Source organism: Scardinius erythrophthalmus, assembly GCF_964197995.2.
Source record: "Scardinius erythrophthalmus genome assembly, chromosome: 25".
Classification (NCBI taxonomy): Eukaryota; Metazoa; Chordata; class Actinopteri; order Cypriniformes; family Leuciscidae; genus Scardinius; species Scardinius erythrophthalmus.
Genome location: NC_138245.1, coordinates 15,040,544 through 15,055,547, shown reverse-complemented (window position 1 = coordinate 15,055,547; position 15,004 = coordinate 15,040,544). Strand labels below are relative to the sequence as shown.

Sequence of the window (15,004 nt, the reverse complement as noted above, 5' to 3'; positions counted from 1 at the left end):
TATTAGCCTACCTCTCACTTTATCTTATATTTACTATTTGCATTGCACTGTAGTTGTACCATATCATATGTATTACCATAAAGGATCCCACAATAAGAAAACTTTATTTAATTTAATGTGAAAATTAAATTATATCTCAGTATGGGGGTGTTCACAATTCTTATTCAAGAATGAAAAGTTAAATACATGACAAGCCTGAGCTTTGGCCATTCCTTAAAAAAAAAATAAATAAATAAATTAAACCACTGAAAAAAAATATTTTTTTGAAAAGCCAGTTTTTAAAAAACTTAAATCGAAAAGCATACTCCTCTCCCACTCCACTACCGCTCGCTTCGTCCGCCATTACGCTCTGCCGAAAAGAATTATGGGATAGGTAGGACGGGAAAGGATCCACCACACCCATCCTTCCAATTCGGGGAAAAGGAGGACGTATTTGTGGGCCGCATTTGAAGGATCCTACGAATTTGGACAGCCTTCGTCGCGGCGCTGTGACGTAACATCCTTCAAATGAGTACTCCGAAGGATGTAGACCCTGAATTTGGACACAGCCTTTAAGTGTGTTTTTATATACGTTCATATAAATGAGCATGTGTTTTGGTTGGTGTCTAGTTGGGCTTTTCCACAGGATCTGGACTCATAGAGAGGCTTCAGTATGCTAGTGTCCTGGGACAGCTGAATAGGTTCAGAGAGCATACACATGTACTACAGTACACACTGGCTGAGCTGGCGGTCGCACCCTACCTGCAGGACATCGGTCCTTCTGATGCAGAGCTGGTGAGTCAGTTACTTTTTATTTCTGCCCCTCACTGCCCCTATTAAAGTCGTCCTGAAACGGAAGTCGAGATCGTCTTTTCTTCCTTAGTGTGTCGTATATCCGAGTGAAGTGACTTCTCAAACTAGAAAAACTAGGATGGGACTTGATTTTGTCAATTGGGAACTGATTGGATTGGGTTGTTATCGTTTGAATAAAAAAAAGTGCACTGATAAATCATTTATATTAAATACTGTCAATTTTGATTTCATGATGACTTTAAAGAATGTTTTCTTCCATGAAACACAAAGGAAGATATTTTGAAAAATGTTGATGCTGTTTCCCATACCATGAAAGTGAATAATATTTCAAAAAATATCAAAAAACTTTTTTGTAAGGCATCATAAGAGTGGTACATGCACATGTGGAAAAAGTGTGCTTAATTGTATTGAATGTTAAAAAATGTATATATTTGCAGATAATATAGTATTAATAAAAAAAATGTAAGAGTACTTAAAGGGTTAGTTCATTTACTCACCCTTGTGTCGTTCCAAAGTCAAACCCTTAAGACTTTTGTTTATCTTCGGAACACAAATGAAGATCTTTTTGATGAAATCTGAGCTTTCTGCCCCTCCATTGACAGGAACAATGTTTTTTTGCGCAAACAGAGCACTTCATAAATTGAGGTTAAACCACTGGAGTCACATGGATAACTTTGATGTCTTTGCAACCTTTCTGGGGCTTGAAAGTGGTAGTTGCTTAGGCTGTCAATAGAATAGAATTTAAATTTAAAGGGGTGGTTCCGGATTTTTGACATCGGACCTCATTTTTAAGTCAGCCTGGTTGTTATTCATCAGTGGAGACATTTTTAAAAAAAAATTATCCAGTACTTATTTTTGGATAGTTAGCCGATGCTAGGCTAGCGCGAGTCAAGGGTAGATGTTAGCCAGCCATTAAAAAACATTTTACCCACTCCACAGTGCACCAAACGCAAATCAATTATAACACTAGTGACTAGAATATCGATGCAAATGTCCGTTGAGAGAATAATGTTAGAAATCAAACTTACCTTTCATCACATTGCATTAGTTATAATTTGTTCCCTGTAATCATAAGCCTTGTCTACAGCAACAGCGGAGTGATATTGATTACCTAGGCAACCGAGTGAGCCGGTACACACATGTACTGCACTCACTGTAGTGCGCTTCTTTTCTGTGTTTACTTTTTGCCGCATTACTAACTGGAGCAAAGTAAAATTCCGCAGCTGCTGAGAAACTAGTTCCTTTGGGATCATTGAGATGAAAGGTAAGTTTGATTTCTAACATTATTCTCTCAACGTACATTTGCATCGATAGTCTAGTGTTATAATTGATTTGCGTTTGGTGCATTGTGGAGTGGGTAAAACGGTTTTTAATGGCTGGCTAACATCTACCCTTGACTCGCGCTAGCCTAGCATCGGCTAATGTCTCCACGGATGAATAACAACCAGGCTGACTTAAAAATGAGGTCCGATGTCAAAAATTCCGAACCACCCCTTTAAAGGGGCCATGTGTCATGTCTGGCAAAAAAAATCAAGTCATACTCCATATTCCATACCAGATGGGGGCAGTATACCTCCAGAAAGTGAATTGGTCTACTCTAGAGTAACAAACGAGAAACGGCATAGTCTCTATGCTCCGCCCCTACATTCTTAGCTGCACATATACAAGTGAAAATAGGGACAACATCTATTTAGAGTGTTACGTTATGCTGCCCGCCTGAAGCTAATTTAGCCGCATATATCAAGTTTGATTTTCATTAGCAATACCACTTCTAGCTAAGTTATCATTAGTCACCAAAAAACATTCGGTCTCATTACACCTTGCAATGTTTTCCGTTACGTTTAGTGCGTCCAAGGTGTGTAAAGCAGAAGCAGCCTGGCCAGCGGCGGAGTATGCGCGATCCGTAAGTGCTGAAGACGTTCTGCACGGCTTTGATGGGTGCGCACTGCGCAGGAGGACACAAATGAGCGGCGACAGCTTCTTCCAGTGGCGGGAGCTTTTTCCTCAGCGCCGTCAACAGATAGAGCGTTACTAAAACTGTATACACCGCCGCCGACTTGAGCTGCAAAGAAGCTCTGGCCGCCCTGTCAAGGACGCTTTTCAAAAAGTATGGGGAAACTTGACCGCTCTGAATATAGTGAGTGAGTGCGCGCACGCGGCCGGGGCTCGCTCTCGCTCTCTCTCTCTCTGCTAGTTCTTAGAGGCAGAAGAGCGCTTGTGCGCTTAAAATGTCATATTTTGGCATGAACGTTCACCCGCCAGTGTGGCGGATAGCCTTTTGAGATTTACTCGCCAAACAGAAAATCTACCCGCATATGGCGCTTGGCGGGTGTTAGTTTTGGGGTTCATTATCATCGAAGACATTTCAAGCTTCTTAGGTAATGTTACATTTTAGCATCAGCTTGGTAGAGGCGGGCTCTGGTAGATAACAGGTGAAAAACGGATCGGATCTGTGGGTAAGTTAGAGCTAATTATCAAACGCAGCTACGGTTAGCCATCGCTAACATTAGCACGTTTATCGAACAGCCTTCAATACATTTCTATGTTAACTTCCCCAAAAAACTACACAAACATATAAAACAAACTTCTAGCGAAATACTAACAGCATCTTACTTGCCAATCCAAAAGAAATGTTGCAAGTTCGGAGTCGAACCTAATTTCTTTCATGTCCATCAGTTGTCTCCAGCAATGGAAAGCAGTGCCGATGTTTACTCGGGTTCGGCTCCTTTTCTTATCTGATTTTATTTGTGCTTGTATTTTATTTGTGTGGTGGTAGGGGTCTCTTGCCAAGGGCTTCAGCCATCCTTCCGCTCTCTTCCCTGAACTGAAATGTAGTAGTGGGCTGTACTTTCCACACGATTGACATCAGGTTCATGTACGCCTACAAGCCGTGCGAGTTATTCGTGTATTGCATGTTTGGCTGGTGGTTATGTTGCCCGTATACCGCCTCCCATGGCCGAAACTGGTATTACGACACCTGTCGGGCCGTGGCTAGTAATGCTAATGCTAATTAAGGTTGATATCTCTGCAACACTATAGCTTGACATTTTTTTAATGACATCATCGCCCTTATTTCTTCTCATTCTTTTGATCTGTGTAGCTCATTTTTGGGATATTTTTACCTCAATTTTTACACATGGCCCCTTTAAGCTGTTATTAACTGAAAATCTAATTTAAGCCATGGTGACCATTCACTTTCATTGTATGAACAAGAGCAACATGGACATTCTGCTATTAATAACTCCTTTTGTTTTCCTTGGAAGAGAAAGTGATAAGAGTTTCATGCATTTGTATCCTCTCATGGCAAGATTGTTTATTTTATCGGGGTGAAAAATCCCTGCAGCAAATTCTTGCCGATTTTTACTTTTCTCTTGTGCTTTTTAATGTCATTCGATGAAAGAAAGAAAAAAGTTACATGAAAACAAAGCTATTCTCCTCATCTCCAACTTCAAACGAACGTTCCTCCAAAAGGCATTCATAATATGCAGATAAACTGCTGCACAGGGCCAGGCTTGCTCTCCGAGTACAGGTGGAGGAAGCAGACAGCTGGAATGAGTCGCGGTGGCGATCCCTGGAGTGTGCATGTGCTGAAAAATACAAGAATGAAATCAAATCAAAGGATTATAAACATCCTCTATCGGATTCAGATCAGTCTGAAGTGGGAATTTAGTCTAAATGCACATTTACATAGAGATCTTTCTTTTATTTCTCTTTATCGCTATTTAAGTGTTCCCCTTGCTGTGAACAGGCTGAGCTACTTATGCAGATCTCTTGATAGCTCTGGGCCATTCTAGGCACACTTAACACTGATCTAAGAACAGTTTTAGATGGTAACTGCTCTCATTGGGCTCTACCCAAGCTGGTAGAGCCCAGTGTCCGATTCATAGACAAATGGCTCAAATGAAGCTGGTTCTTTTTAGTGGAGGCTTTTAATGGAGGCTGTCGCTAAGTTAGCGGCACCTTGTGTTATGTTACCATTGTGGCACAAAATCACTTTCAAGAACGTTTTTGTTCACTGTCTCTTAATGGTGGAATGATCCTCCCAGCTCTATCCGGACAGCCGAATCCCTGACAATTTTCAAGAGATAGTTGTAAACTCATCTTTTTCATGAGAAATTTCAGCCCGTTCTCATCCTAGGGCGTCATATATTGACGCTTTTGACATTTCGTCTACATTGAACGCACATGGCACCCTTTAGCGTCAATATGAGACGCAGATAGATATGGGCCAGAAGGCGCCTCCTAGCGGTCTAACCCTAACCCTACCCCAGACCTAAACCTACCCATAACCGAACAAAGCTCTGTGCGTCTCATATTGACGCTAAAGGGTGCCATGTGCGTTCGATGTCGACGAAATGTCAAAAGCGGCAGTATATGACGCCCAAGGATGAGAATGCGTTGGAAATTTAATGCATCCTGCTGAAAAAAAATAAAAAAACACAATTCTTTAATCCCTCCCTGTATTAGCTGTTCTGAACAATGTCTTGAACATTGTATTACTAACACTTCTTGTGTTTATTGGCACTTTAAGATTGCTTGTATTCCTCATTTGCATGTTGCTTTGGATAAAAGTGCCTGCTAAATGAATAAATGTATTCTGATTCCTGAACGAATGACTCTTCTAAAGTGGCTATTTTTAGTGAATTAAAAGCATACAGTTTAGTGTAATTCCCGAATCAACGACTTCGATAAGTCTGTTCTTTTTAGTGAATCAAAAACATGCTGCACAAACAGCGTAGTTCAGTTTCCCAAATGAATCATTTAAATGAGTCGATGATTATAACAAATAGTTCAAAAAAGCGAATTACCTGTTAGAATCAGTCTGGCACACTGCCTTGTATAATTTACAGCAGTAGCATAGAGAGAATTTCTCACATCAGTAAATATACCTACAGTAACCAAATCAAAATCAATACGCTGATTTCACGCAGCCGCCATTTTGAAATCGAAAGTGAGGCTCCGGTGGGAAAAACCCCGGAAGTAAAGATAAACAACAATGCCTTTGGACTACCAACCTGAAGCTGCTGCCGCGATTTACACTATTGGATGTTAATAATCAATATAGGATATGTATATAGTTCATTCCTGCTTCTTTTTTTACTTTCTGAATTATATATATAAAAAAAAATTATTTATAAATGAATTTCACTGTATAGTCTAAAGTATAAAAGAAATGTATGTACAGTTTTAGAATTGACACAACATCATTAAACACAACAATACGCCATCGCATTCACGACTCTCCTGTGATTGAAGGCGACACTTCCGGTTTTCTTCCCACCGGAGCCTCGCTTTCGATTTCAAAATAACGGCTGCGTGAAATCAGCGTATTCAAATTGAGTTGAGAGCTTGTAAATTAGAATTTAATTTAAATTGCGAAATCTGTATCAATACACAGTCCTATTCAAAAGTAGAGTAATCTGAAACATTTTATATCATTACACTATAAAAAAGTATCAATAAGTTATGACAACATGTCTTTACAATGCTTTAACTCATCAAAATGTTAAGCTTTTTCAACTTTTTGTATAAATTATACAAGATTATTGTATATGCTCGCAATGGCATACAATTTTTAGATCAGAAAATCAAGTTAGTCAGGAAGTTATACCCCCGTGTGTTTTGAAGGAGCGATCATGTGACATCATACCACAAGAGCAGAACCAGGCCAGCTTGATTGAATAAAGTCTGGAATTATGCACGGCAATAAAGCAGCTCTGTTGTGAATATTTATGAGATTGAAAGGGAAACTAACGCAGACAAAGACGACAACTGCTATTGTGCATGCATATATAGATGTGACGGAACAGAACAGAGAAAATGAGCGAGAAAAAATAAAGAATAGAAGGAGGAGATGACATAAATCTCATTCTGGCATACAGTGCTGAAGCACCATAATTGCCTCTTTACTAGATTAGCGCTCCACAGTGGTGAGATTAGCCCAGATCAATAGAGCGTGATGTATGTGAGATTGCGACCAAATCTGCCATGAATGGAGAGCCACAGGGCGTTCAATTACCGTGATGTTTGAATGGGCGCAATACAACACCTCCCAGAATCATACTGACAAATTGCAAAGACCTTCAGTTAAATAGAAACCTGCAATAGATAGGCACATATATGGTTTTATGTATATGAGTAACTGTTGCTTCAAAAGAGGTTTAGAGCCACATGCTGCTTCTGAAAATGGTATGCACTTATATACATGAGAAGAAAAGAGAGTGTACTTTAGAGCGATTATGTGAAGAGAGTGCGTGGTGTACTGTATATCGAGAGTGGATTCACTACAAAATCAACTCGATATACTTTAACTGCACTTAGTAAAGCAGGTGACCAGCCACTTTCACTTCTTGTACACGTTTAGCACTGCTCTCTGGTTTTTTGATGATGAAAATATTTTAGTTTGAAACACGTGCCAGGTTATTAATAATCTTATCATCTAATTATAAAAAAATAATATTAATCATCTGATAATAATAATAATAACTTTCCAGTACTTTTTTTTATCTTCTCCTTTGTGTTTCTCAATCTCTTTTACTTTTCCATCCTGGTCCTAAGTGAATCTTAGCATTATTAATAATCTTATTAAGTTTTGAAAAATATTTACATCATTTTCAACAAAAAGTTTTTTATTTTATTTTACTTTTTCAATTGTGATTATTACATTTTAGTTTCTTGAGTTTGTACCATACGATATATGACAAACAAAAAAAATATTGCCATGTCAGATTTATTATCTGGTGTTTTTGTTTGAGTCTACATGGTTCCTCTCTGTGATGTCATTTCCTGTATTATAATTGTCCATCCTAGATCTCACACTGATTTTGACATTGCGGACAATTACAATTATTAGTATATTTTTTTTTAAAGAATTCCAATCTTTTCAGGAGATTTTATTCATTACAATCGCACTATAGTTATATTTTTTTTTAAAGAATTCCAATCTTTTCAGGAGATTTTATTCATTACAATCGCACTATAGTTATAGTACATTATAGTAAAATAAAAAATAAAAAAACTTACTAAAATGAACTAATATAGTTTTGAATTGATGAATCAGTGCCACATCATTGACCCCATTTACATTATTTTTCTATCACATTCTCTGTTTCTTAATGTCCCTTTAACTTCCCCTTCCTTCTCTCTCTTACTCCTCCATCCTGGATCTTCAGGTAAATTGGTCTCAGTGTGCAGCCCTGTGTACATTACCATCCGCTGTGCCCTGTGATGGACGAGTGTTGTTCCTCAATTTGTCTACATTGTTTTAGTTTCTAACCACCAGCCTTGTAAAAACCCAAGACCATCTCTGTCCCTCTCCACCACCCAAAGGGGAACAAGAAGGAAGTCCTCATTATATGAGGGATGACTTATAAAAATCAGCTGCCAACAAATGATTTTTAATTAGCTTTTAAGGTGCAGCGTTTAGAAAAGTTATGGCGTTTGTGTGAACTGAGCAGTGATAATCTTTATCTCCTCCTGGCAGCTGCTGGCTCTAATGGCAGACATCATGGACACCCTTGAAGGCAAGCGGTCTGATCAGGAACGTGTGTGGAATGCAATGCAAAAGGTAAATAGACAGCGAAAAGGAAAAGGACAATGACGGCGTGTGTAGATGGGGCACAAATGCCACTCAGTGCCTGGGCGTACACACTCCGTTGCACATTGTTCCATACACACACTCCTCAGAATTCAAAAAAGACATTTGATATACCAAATCTGAAGGGTAAAATTCATTTTCCGAGGTGGTCTTCAGGGCCTGCGGAGACTTCTTGGCAGGACTGTCATCTCTATTATGGTTAACTAAGTCGTGTGAACTTCAAAATGGCACTTTTGATGTGGCCAGTTCTTTGATTCTCGTCTATAAAGGAATTTCCCCTGTTAATTAGCCTGGCTCGGGATATTCAAATTGCTACTGAGAGTTGGAAATCAAGCCAGGACCCTGGCAAGAGCAGAGTTAAGCCCATGATTCATATTTCATAGAGCATTGAGCCTTTTGAAATGTTGTTCTGAAGCACCATGCAACTATTGACAGTGTATGCTAGCCTGTTTACCGTCTTGTGTCTGAATGAATTGAATCTACCTCCCACTCTTGTGGAAGCCTGACCAGAATATAGACTTTTTAAAGGTAAGTTTGGGTATACTTTGAAGGCTACAGTATTTAGAGGATTCCAAAAAATGCAGTTCCTCTCAAGGATTCATGTTTGTAGTGAAATCTGTAGTTATTGAGTAAAATTTGAATGCTTATAGCTTGATAATGAATTTAGTTGGTGCTTTGGAGGTGCTAAGGGAACGCTGGAGATCAGGTTCCCAGGAAGAAGTTGCAAAAATGTCAGAGTATGTGCAGTAGAATATGATGTCATGCTCTAGGGCTTGTTTGTAATAAATAATTATCTCTAAATCAGATTTTTGCTGTGTCAGCAGGTATCTGATCGATTGTAACGATTGGACAAACATCTATGTAAAAAAAAATATATTTAGACCACTACTCTTATTGATTGCTATCAGGATGTGAAGAGAGTCTCAACCAGTATAACAAAAATTGCCTACCCTACCTTAAAGGGATAGTTCACCCAAAAATGAAAATTAGCCCATGATTTACTCACCCTGAAGCCATCCTAGGTGTATGACATTCTTCTTTCAGACGAATACAATCGGAGTTATATAAAAAAATGTCCTGGCTCTTCCAAGCTTTATAATGGGAATGAATGGGCACCATTTTTTGAAGTCCATACAAGTGCATCTATCCATCATAAAAGTGTCCCAAATGGCTCCGAGGGGTTAATAAAGACATCCTACGACCTACGTCATACATCGTCAAGTGTTAGGCTACTCTTTTGGCGTAAGTCGACTTACGTACGGCCGTCTGCCGGAAGCTAGTTATTTTAGTCGATAGATTTTTAAATATGGACATTTTACTTACAAGAACGCAAAGCTTCGCTTCAGGAGGCCTTTATGAACCCCTTTGGAACACTTTTATGATGGATAGATGTACTTTTATGGACTTGATGTACTAAAATGGTGCCCATTCACTCCCATCATAAAGCTTGGAAGAGCCAGGACATTTTTTTTATATGACACCGATATAATATAACTTTGTATTCTGCTGCAAGGCCATTAGATGGCGCTGTAACGTAATACGCATGTGCATGACGTCTTTGTCTTCAGAGATTTGCGTTTTTGTTGTTTACCTTGAGACCGTTTTCAAAAACCTACACTTTGAAACCTGTTTTTAAAAGTTTGCCTTTTCAGGCACCCAAAACGCTGTTGTCGTGTAAACGAACGGCCAAAACGCATAAAAAGTTTTACGTTTTTAGTTGAAAACGGTGTCGTGTAAACAGCCCCTCAGTTAACAGTTCTTTCAAAGGTTATTTACTATGTTGGGGTTTCATTTTAGTGGGGTTATGGGTTGGACTCCAGGGCTCCGTTCAGTCGGGGATTGTTGGGTCTAGAAAGGGAATGTGTTGTCTGGGCCGTAGCTGTGATGAATTACGCTGAGGAAGGAATGATGACACTCACACAGTAAAAGACAGTGCATCAGCGGGTCACTCGCTCTCAACCACAGCAGCGCCTGTCGCCCTGGGGTTACTGATGGACCCTTATTAATCACTCCATCAGCTGCCCGCACCTCAGAGTCGCTCTGATTACATCACACGCCGCTGCTAAAACACACTCTTCTTTAAAGCTCACACTCTCTCCGGTGGACGTGACCTTTCACTCCAGATCTGTCTCATACATCATCCAGCCAGCATTTGGGACAAAGGGAGTGAGGGATGAAGAGAGGGCAATGGGCAGAGATGAGGCCCGTCCCGCAGCCGATGATACTTAAATACTAAATCCAGGGGCAGGGGGAAAGACGTTTCTGGCACAGCCATGGAGTTCATCACAGTGTAATTGCTCAAGGGCGCAACCTCTGGAGGGACAGTGGGGTTGGAAGAAGGTTGCAATTGTGTGTTTTCTTTCTAGGATGAAAGATACTGGTCTGTAAAAGCAACAAGCCATATTTACACACACTTAAAGTAATCCCACCAATATTCATGGCTCAAATCATCAGAAACTAGAAATCAGATTAACTGGATTTTAGTGCTGAGAAATAGCTATAAAAATCAGAAAAAAAAATAATAATAATAAAAAAATATATATATATATATATTAAGATTTTTCTAGTCAACTAGTAATCATTCATTTAAGCCATTTGTCGACTTATCGCACATTTATATTAATTTAATTACTTAAATCTACAATATGTAATTTTTTTCGCTGCTAGGGGTCGCTAACCTCTTACAATAACAACGCCATAGATCGATGATGCATAAGCGGAATTATGGAACTTGTCGTCATGCTGATGGATCTAATATTGTTTATGGATGAGTGAATACATTCATGTTTTTAACATGACTGTGGTATGAAGCAGGGCGCGATTGCTAATGAGAGACATATCACCGCCGAGCCCGCGGATATAAAGGAATAAGGACATTTCATTCTACCGAACTACTCGCAAGTGCTGAATTACTATTCACAAAAGGTCAGTTTATTAGACGAATGAAACTTTTGAGGTAACGCAGCGCTGTTTTACTTGCTCTACACTATCACACTAAACTGCATTTGAGTGTGTTGAAAGTTATAATCTTATTCAATGTGTTAGTTTGTTGGTTGTTTGAGACTAGCAGTAAGCTAGATCAACATTAGAATAATATAGTACTGATCATTGATATATATAACATTGATTAGTTTTATGTACATTTGCTCACCTGTCAAATAAAGTACATGCAAGAGACTAATTGAAGTCTCTGTCAAGTCGAAGTTTGTTGCGGATGTGGAGCTCTCTGCATGTTGATCCTCGTTTTATTTATCCTTTTCTCCCAAAGTCTGCTTGCCATGGTCCATAATGTTTGAACGAAACAACAACAGTGTGAGCGTGCCGCTAGACGTTACGCAGTTGTCCACGTCTGTCACCATCGTTACTATGGCAGTACGAGCAGAAACAAGGGATAGCGCGGATATTACGTCATTGACAGGCGACAATGACCAGGGACGAGCCATTATTTAAAATTGAAATTTCTCTGAAATTAAAAAATCTTTGGGAACTTTTGGGATATTTTAAGTATACAACTGCAGGAAATATATCACACTGTGCAAGTGATTTTGGGATATTTTATTACAAAAATCTTACATATTGTACCTTTAAATATATACTGAGGAGAATACTAAACCATAATGACCGTTAAATATAAGCGTAAGCGCATGCATAAAGCTTGCTGCAAATCACTGCCAAAAGAAATGATTATGAAGGTGAATAATAGCAAGGAGACGTTTTGAAGGGGTCAATATGTAAAATAAGTCTCTATTGTCCCCAGACTGTGTATGTGAAGTTTTAGCTCAAAATACCCAACAGATAATTTTTTACAGCATGTTAAAATTGTCCCTTTTTGAGGGTCAGTAAAAACACGTAGTTTTATGTGTGTCCCTTTAAATGCAAATGAGCTGCTGCTCCCAGCACAGAGGGCGGAGCTTCAAGAGCTCCTGTGTGTGTGTGTGTTAGCAGCAGAGTCAGACAATGATGGAGAGACTCAAAAAGAAGTGACAATATGCAGAATGCAACAGGACGTTTCTGAATGGTTAGTTGATGAATTTATGTTGCTGATGTGCAGGGTGTCCGCAGGGTTGTAAAAAGTATTAAAAGGTAGTAAATGAAATTAGCCAAAATTAAGGCCATTAAAAAGTATTAAAAAGTAATTCATTTTCGAACCCCCATCCAACTAGGCCTATGAGTTTCAATTTGTGTTAAGTGCAGGCCTTTCTTCTAAAATTCGTGTGGATTTATTTATATGTTGCGAGTAGAACCTGAGTGATAGCCTATCATGTGACGTGGTTTTCGTTCTCGCGCGTGGCTGGGGTAGGCTACCCGGCTGGCTTGCTGCCAAACCTGTTCACGAGTTCGCTGCTATTTCAGTCATTTAAGAGACATCGGGGTTTTTACTGCATTGAATTATTTTTTTTTGCGGCGCATTTTTGTCCCGCCAAAGCCTTATTTGATCGGTGAGTAGCTTAAATGTAGTCGACTGCTGCGCTCGTGACAGGGTGCATGACATGTTAACTGAAAGAACGAGCAGAGAGAAAGAGCCCCGGTCGCGCGCGTGCGCACTCTCTCCACTCTTGCTCTCTCTCCCTCGCTTAAATCTATTGACACGATGGTAAAAGGTCGGAAAACCGAACTTTCACATGGCGCATTCGAGCCCGATCTCACGGGAAAACGTACAAATTCTACGAGGTGGCTTATTCGTACGAATTCATACGACCTGACTCGTACGAATTAGTAAGTTTTTTTGCAAAATCGTACATATTTTACGAATTGGCCAATTCGTATGAATTCATACAAATTACCTACCCCTGACCCCGCCCCTAAACCTACCCATCATATGGGTTTAGACAAATCGTACAAATTCGTACGAGTGAGGTCGTACGAATTAGCCAACTTTATATCATTCGTACGAATTCGTACAAATTGGTCGTGAGATAGCGTTGCGCATTCAGATATTTATTTAATTGAATTACCGCTGGGTGTGAATTGTGCAAAAAATACATTGCCTTATCTTCTCTGAAAAGCGTTCCGCCCATTCAGCTGACATAACCTTAAACCACACTTTCAATAACCAAAAAAACCTATCCAGTGTTGAAATGTTTTCTGTTTTTGACACAAATCTTGTGCGATGTCCTAAACTGCCGGGATAATCACACTGTAGACTTCCGCTAATGACACACTGCATAATTTGCGAACGATTTACTCCTTTGAACGATTCACTTTAATGAATGGTTAAAACTGATCTGTCAGACACGGAACTCACGAGACGTCTGAATCGGTGTGTAACAGATCGGTAACATTTTACACTAAGGTTCCATTTATTAAACTCTAGTCAACTACATTAATTAACATTAACTATTAATAAACTGCACTTATACAGCATTAATGCTAATTTCACCATTTAGTAGCCTACATTATTGAAATCAAAAGTTGTATTTGTTAACATTAGTTAATGCACTGTTAAGTAACATGAACAAACAATTCATGTATGTAAACTATTTTCAGGTTATTTATATCATAATGTGTAGAAACATTACCAAAAAAAAAAAAAATTAGTTTAGACTGGAGTGAGGTGAAACCAGGAAAAAAAATGGCAAAGCAAGTTATCTAATAGCTAATTTTTTATCTGGCAGCTAATTTTATTCAATTGTACAGTTTATGGTAGAAAATTAGACTATTAGTTAAAATAAACTTTTTAATGCTATACTTTTTTATTCTACTTTTTGATATTGATATGATTATAGACCAAAAATAATTATTAGGTCTAGCAAAGAAGGATTTTATCTTACAAAGCTATGAAATCAAGTGGTAAAATCACATCTTAAAAAAAAAAAAAAAAAAAAGAGCGCAAGAAAGGATCAGCCACCAATCTCTATCTGTCTCTGTGTTGGTTTTTGAGTCCAGGGTTGAAGTTAAGTTATAATCACCTCATTAAATTGTGATGAAATGTTTTATTATTTTTGGAAAGATATTTCATTACTTTATACCGCTAGTTGCATCTTGTCGTCCTGGTATTAAAAAATATTGTGAAGGTATTAAAAAAGGTATTAAATTCAACTTAAGAAGTTTTGTATACCTGATGTGGAGTTAACTACATTCAAGTCTTTAATTATCATGTTATGTCATGATAAACTATAAAATCATTCGTGTGGGTACTGTTGTAAGATGATTACAACAATAGGGTTACAAAAATATGGTTTTCACAAGGTACAGGGATGAAGAAGGTCATTGACTAGGTGTTCTCACAGTTTATTTATATAATTATTTTCTACACAATTTATTATTTATGGTGGATATAAACAAAAACATAGGTAAATATGTATGTTATTTTTGTATTTCTTGGTGTGTGGAGATAAACAGATTAAGATGATCGGCCAACCGGATGATTATTAACGAGTAGTGGAGGAGTAGGATTAAATAAGCTTATGCTCCGCCTCCTTCCTACTCCTTTTTGGACATGTATAAGTTAGACTGATATTGTTTTGCTTTCTGTTTTGTTGAGTATTTATATATATATATATATATATATATATATATATATATATATATATATATATATTTGTCCATTAGCTTTTATTGCATTACTATTATTAGCCTATTATTTTTTCTTTTACGTGTTTGAAAAAAAAAAAA

The 15,004-nt window shown here is 38.3% G+C and overlaps 1 protein-coding gene across 1 annotated transcript in view; it reads left to right on the top strand.

Annotated features, from left to right (window-relative positions):
• The first annotated feature begins 543 nt into the window (after nucleotides 1-543).
• The window catches only part of b3gnt5a (UDP-GlcNAc:betaGal beta-1,3-N-acetylglucosaminyltransferase 5a), a 110,556-nt gene continuing 96,095 nt past the window's right edge, over nucleotides 544-15,004 (top strand). Inside the window, exons 1-2 of the mRNA XM_081358199.1 lie at nucleotides 544-774; nucleotides 8,276-8,359. The gene's annotated coding sequence lies outside the window, so the exon portion shown is untranslated. The remainder of the gene's footprint in view (nucleotides 775-8,275; nucleotides 8,360-15,004) is intronic.